The sequence below is a fragment of the Panthera pardus genome, unplaced genomic scaffold, assembly GCF_024362965.1.
Source record: "Panthera pardus isolate Hobbes unplaced genomic scaffold, ASM2436296v1 HiC_scaffold_17, whole genome shotgun sequence".
Classification (NCBI taxonomy): Eukaryota; Metazoa; Chordata; class Mammalia; order Carnivora; family Felidae; genus Panthera; species Panthera pardus.
The window spans coordinates 128,726,877-128,733,482 of NW_026526732.1; the positions used below are offsets into that span (position 1 = coordinate 128,726,877).

Genomic DNA, 6,606 nt, shown 5'->3' on the forward strand with positions numbered 1-6,606 from the left:
CCAATATTATTTCTAACCACACAAACACAAAAAAAGGAGTTATGTAACAAAAACTTAATTATGACTCTTTTTTATTTTTATGTGAGCAATTATCTGATGTATAAAAAGATGCAACTAAATTCAAAATGATACAAAATATCAATTTCAGGGTGCCTGGGTGGCTCATTTGGTTGACTCTTGATTTTAGTTCAGGTCATGATCCCAGGGTTGTAGGATAAAGCCCCACATCAGGCTCAGTGCTGTGCATGGAGCCTGCTTAAGATTCTCTTTTCCTCCCTCTGCACCTCCCCTGCTCCCGCACTCTCTGTCTCTCTAAAACAAAAAAAAAACACACCACAAGATATCGATTTAAAAACAACAAAAAGTGAGTATATTTAATCATACTCAGCTTATAAGAGAGCACATGGGTAAATAGAATAATTCATTCTATAGCATAGTGCTATATGACTGGGGACAGAAAAAGTTGGTAAAGGAAGGCAGAGGAACTCTTAAGAATAGGAACTGAGCTTGGTGGGGCGGCAAGGGGCACGTCTGGGTGGCTCAGTCGGTTAAGTGTCCAACTTTGGCTCAGGTCATGATCTCACAGTTCATGAGTTTGAGCCCCACAACGGGCTCTGTGCTGACAGCTCTGAGCCTGGAGCCTGCTTCAGATTCTGTGTCTCCCTCTCTCTCTGCCCCTCCACTGCTCACACACACTCTCTCTCTCTCAAAAATAAATAAACACTAAAAAAAATTTTTTTAAAAGAATTGGAACTGAGGGGCTCCATAATCATCTGGCATCCACTCAGTGTTGTACCTATGGTTAGAAATGTACGTGATGCGGGGCACCTGGATGGCTCAGTGGGTTAAGCGTCTGACTTCAGCTCAGGTCATGATCTTACAGTTCAGGAGTTTGATCCCCCCATGGGGCTCCATGCTGGCAGTGCAGAGCCTGCTTGGGACTCTCTCTCTGCTCTCTTTCTGCCCCTCCCCCACTCGTGCACACACTATCTCAAAATAAATTTTAAAAACTTTAAAAAAATAAAAAAGAAATGTTCATAATGGGAACTCCAGGGATCTTCCATATCCTTCCTTTAAGCTCCCTCCACCAATCAACTGTGGCCACAATGTAACGGTTGTGCTGAGTTACTCTCTATATTAAGTAGTTATCTTCATGGCTTCCTTTGTGCATGGTAATCATTCAAACCTAGGATTCTAGGGAATCCTTAGAGCCACTGGATACTCTTGACCCAAATTCTCAACTTCAGCCATTAAACAGTCAGTTATACATTTGGCATACAGGCAGTCCATCTTTGACTGTACTAAGTCAAGTTTGCCTTTAATAGACAAGTTGATAAAGTTGGTATCAACCAGAATGTCATAAGATGGGCCCAGCTATGTCATATTAAAAGAATACGCAGGATGGTGTTGGGCAACTTCTCTTTCCTTGAGTGCACTGGAACCTTTCTTTTCTTTCTCTTTAGGTTTTAATCTATCTTTCTGTTGAAGCCTCTGATATCTGAGACTAAGCATTTACTTCATGGTCATGTACTTTCTTGCCTTCCTTTGCTTCCCCATGTTCATGCTGCACTCTTATTTCTTTCTAATTACTGTTATTTCTAAAGGGAGAGATGTGGGTGCTTTTTCTAAAAATTGTTGTTATGAATAGTTATTATGCTTACAACTGGAAACAATAATTTAGAAATTAATGTTTACAAAAAGTTTGTGATAACACTCATATATAATGTTAAATGAAAACAAGAATACAAAATTGAACATTGTGCAGTTACAACTCTGTTAAAAATATGGAGCAAAAAGGCGGGAAACACATTGCAGGGTGGAAATGTCTATTTCTGAGTGGTGGACCTGCAAGTGACTACTTTTTTACTTGAGTGTATTTTGCTTGCTTTTCTAAAATGGGCATATGTTGGTTTTCACCTTTTTTTTTTAACTTAAGGAAACTTGAAGGTTATGGAGATTAAGAGATCTATCCAAGGCCACAGTTGTTCAGCAGAGAAAATGGGATAGGGGGCCAGATAATCTGACATACATGGAGTGGACACTGTGATGTCCTGCTCAGATCCCCTTCAGAAACATTTCTTCCCCCAGCTACCAGAAGTGTTAACACAAGACAGTGTGCAAAGGCCAAAGTGCTAATGCTGGAAAAAGCCACTTCCCCAAGGTGAGCCACTCTTTCGTGGCAGCTCACACCCAATGACGGAGGGTCACAAAAGACTCCATTTGGGGCAACTCTAAAGGGTCATTCTGCTTCATAGTCTGCAAGGAGTCACCAAAGATCTTAGCACTGTATCACAGCTTGACACCTCCCTCTGCCCAGTCCTGCTTCCGTCCTCTCCCTTCCATGAATGTGGTTTCTCCCTAATAAACATCCTGCACAATAAGCTTTATCTCAGAGTCAGCTTCCCAGTGAACCCAGCCTGTGACAGTTGGTAGGTATCAGGAGTGGTTCAAGAAAGCAGACACTATAATGAGATATTGGAACAAGATCATCTGCCACCCAGCTGAGGATGAAAACTCTCTATCACTGGTGGAGGTGGAGTCCAGAGCCCACGGCATAAAACAGAAGGACAATTGCTAGAACTTTCACCAGGGGTGAAATGGGACAGCATATCTGTGGTAGGGGAGGCATCAGGCATTTGAGAAATATGAGGGAAATCATTGCTATAAGAACAGAATTGTGTAGCTACTGCTGAATTTGCTAGACTTCTGGAAAAAGAGAAAGAAAAGCTGGGAACAACTAATCAGCAATGAAATCTAGGCTGAAAAGCCAGAGGGCTTTCTTGGAAGCATAGAGGGAGGCTCTTGTCTCTGCACTGGGAGAATGAAGACAAGGCAAGGAACTGAATCCACAGGGCAGCAGAGTTTGAGAGAGACCACTCTTTCAAACACGTCACACCTGTTGCTCCAAGGCCAGGCCCTGGAAAAAAAAAATGGGATCCCAATACCCAAGGTGAGGACATGGGGGTTGAAAGGCCCAAATCTGCTGGTGCCCTGGAGCTTGCAGAGAGCTCCCTTAACCCAGCCCCATGTTTGAAGCCTGGCTATAGGTAGGTGCATAGGCCTCTCCTCCATAAAATACATTCTCCTCTTGGGGTCCCACCCACCTCCACTTCTGGCATAAGCCTACACTAGAGCTAATAGGGCTAAGGCACAACACAGCCCAGCTAGGGTCATTCTGGGTCTGGGAAGGAGGAAAGGAACAATATCTCACAGGAGCAGCAGGACCCAGCCAGCTGAAGCAGCAGCCTAGGCACGTGTGTGGGGGCCAGACTGTGTGTCAGAGCAAGGGGGGCAGAACACAAGGTATGATAGTGGAAATGCTATAGGTTTGGAAGCACTCCCCCAGGATTCCAGATGGAACACCCAGGGGACAGCCCCAGGAGACAGTGCGGACATGCTTGTAATGGAAAAGTAACCGCTGCACGAAGTAAGGTAGAATTGCCAGCATTTTGGTGGCATATGGTGAAGACTATTCAGAGAAATGTGCACACTCTAGTGGATATACTGTATCAGGTTGGAAAATACAGCAGAGGAATATGCTCCAAAGGAGGGTCCAGGGGATGTTCAGGGGATGCCCTTGTTCCCAGGGCACTAAGGAAGACAAATGTGAGATAGGCTCCAGCTTCCCTCAGGGACTCAGTGATGGCTCTGTAGGAGATGCTGCAACAGAATTGAGCTTGCCAACAACAGGATGGTGGGGTGAAAAGACTCTGGAACAAGAAAGACCACGTCATAGCATGTCACCACCAGGAGCCAGGTGAAGGCAATTATCATAGTATCCAGGTCAGAGGGGCAGCCACAGAGCTTGACCCCCAGGGAGGAAACAAATAGTCACTAGAACTCAGGGCCCTTAGGGGTGCCTGGGTGGCTCAGTTGGTTAAGCATCCAACTCCTGATTTTGGCTCAGGTCATGATCTCTCACTTCATGAGTTCAAGCCCCACATCAGGCTCTGTGCTGGCGGTGCAGAGCCTGCTTGAGATTCTCTGTCTCCCTCTCTCTCTGCCCCTCCCCTGCTTGCGTGCTCACTTGCTCTCTCTCTCTCTCTCCCTCTCTCAAAAATAAATAAACTTTATTTAAAAAAATTTAAAAACCTCAGGGCCCCTAAGGGTAAGATAGATGGGCAGCCAGTAAGGATGGCAGTCTATCTGTGCAATCCAAGAAATCAAGAATGGATGAGCTGGGCAGTGCCCCAGTTTTGCTCAGTTCCCAAACCTGATCCAGAACCTACAGACTGAAGGAGAGTTTCCATCCTCAGAAAAAAGGAAGGGAAGGGAAGGAGGAAGGGAGGGAGGGGGGGAGAAGACAGGCAGGTAGGCCTTGCAATCATGGAAAGTATACATGGTAATGATTTCTCATGTCTTCCCTAATGGAACATAAAGTCATTTACTTGGATTACTGTACACTAGAGAAAGCAAATACCCAAATATTCTGAGGACATTGTTGACATCGTAAAGCCATAAAGCAATGTCATGCCTGCCTACCTTAACTGAGGAACGTAAGAGGGCTGGGTAACAAATGGAGCCCTGGCCTAGGCCCAGCTCACAATGGGCCCACTGGGTCCATAAACTCTGTCCCAATGGTCATTTCCCTGGTCCCTGAATGTCTAATTGGGAGTGACATACTTGGAAGTTGGCACAGCATCCACATTGGGTCCTCAGCCAGTGAGGAAAGAGCTATCACGGGGGAAAAAGTCAAGTGGTGCTGGGAGCTGGCAAACTTTTTCTATAAAGGTCTAGGTAGTAAATATTTTAGGCTTTTCAGGCCAAGAAGCAATCAATACCCTCAACTCCTTGAACAACTGTTCCCACCCCCAAAATGTAAATGTAGTCTTTTTTTACATTTTACACTTAAAAATGTATAAAACCATTCTTTGTCCTCAGGTTGTACAAAAACAGAAGTATGATTTCCATCATGTTCGCTATATTTAGAACAAATATAAATGGACTGAGAGATCTCCCAGGATGCACAATGAAATACAATTTCCCTTGGGGTCAGATAGTCCCTAGGATTGTTGGATCTTGGACATATCAAAAACTTATTTACTTTTTTCAAAACTAAGAAAACTCATCCCCAGAAGAATAAATTTAGATAAAAAATATTTAGCCTGGGAGTCTAGTTCCTCCATTAAATTACATGCAAAGTTTTGTGTGCATGTGTGTTTGTCCGTATGTTCAAAGATAGTAAGAACCTTGATATGGTGGTGCCATGCCTCACTGCAGCCCAGACCCCTGTCTCCATGAAATTGAAGGTGAATGTTTGCCTGGCTTCCCCTGTGAGGACTCACCATCAACAAAAGTCTCCTGGGCTGCCACCAGGTCCCAAGGGCTTCGGGCATCTGAGGGACTCAAGGGGAAAAGCTATCCCAATCGATAGACTGAATGGTTCAATAACTCATTTTGCTGCCAGGGCAGTAAAATAAATAAATAAGAACCTGGCTGGAAGTAGAAATTGTCCATGTTCAGTGCTTCTCGGAGGCCAAGTTGATGGGCTTTAATAGCTTCAGTCGGCACAGGACACAGGCAGACTGTCCCAGCAGTGTGCCCTCTGTTTCCTAGGTAACCGAATTTGAAATAAGATGATGACTGGAACTGGGTACCGAATCAATTTGTTGGAGGTACAAATGTGGGAAAGGCAAACTTCACATAAAACCTCAGACTGCAGCATCCGCATTTATTATCATTTCAGCTTGTGTGTCTCTACCACTCAATTACCTGCCACCCAGCTTAGCCAGCCCTTCCCTCCCAACTGAAGAGCCCCACCCCCAGAAAAAAAGAAAATCACAGTTCCTTGTGCTGTCATGATCAATAGGATGCTTCTCTCCATCAGATGAAAAGAGCTAGAGGCAGATATGCATGGGGAAAGCTCTTTTGTGTTACAAGCCTTAGTGGCGGGGTTCTGGCTAAAGTAAGGATCTAGAAATTGCTACGTGATCCGCCATCCATCCGATCTGGTAGTGAAAAGATTGCTCCAGAGTTTCTCCAGAGGGAAGGAAATTCCTAAGTACTGTAGCTAGTGGGTCACCAATTCTTAGCCTTTGCCCGGCTTCAGTTTCAGGGAGTTTCAGCAGTTACCACTTTGGCTGGGTCAAGGGTAGGAATAGGGATAGGAATAAGGAGGAACCTTCCCTGGGCAACTTGTGCCCCTCCCATCCTAACACTTAACCATGGTGTATTTATTGTAATTGCCTCAAGATTTCTTAGTGTCATCTATTCTGTTCTGGACTCAATCAATGGCATCAGCTTATAACATGTGTAATGAATGAATCAATGAATGAATTTTAGTGGAGATAGTGGTGAGAAATCCCTTGGTCCATGCCGAGTCCTTGAGTTTTTTTTTTTTTTTTCTCTTGTCACAGCCTCCTTCCCAGCGTCAGTCCTTATTTCCCAAATTTACAAAGAAGGGAAGCACATTCCCCCACCTCTGAACATAGAGGGCCCCAAGGAGAAAGTATTCTCCCCAAACCTGACACATAACGGTACTCGATACATACTTGCCAATTAAGTTGCTCTGATTATCATGCAAAATAATTTGACATGATTTTAGAATCAATTTTGGGCTTCCAACTTTTATAGTGTCGATTGGATTGTTTAAAAGCTTTTACTGAG

General features: G+C 44.3%; 1 pseudogene; it reads right to left on the reverse strand.

Moving 5' to 3' along the window:
* Positions 1-665: 665 nt before the first annotated feature.
* On the reverse strand, positions 666-3,757 carry LOC109249410 (rRNA-processing protein FCF1 homolog; annotated as a pseudogene).
* Between the last annotated feature and the right edge of the window lie 2,849 nt (positions 3,758-6,606).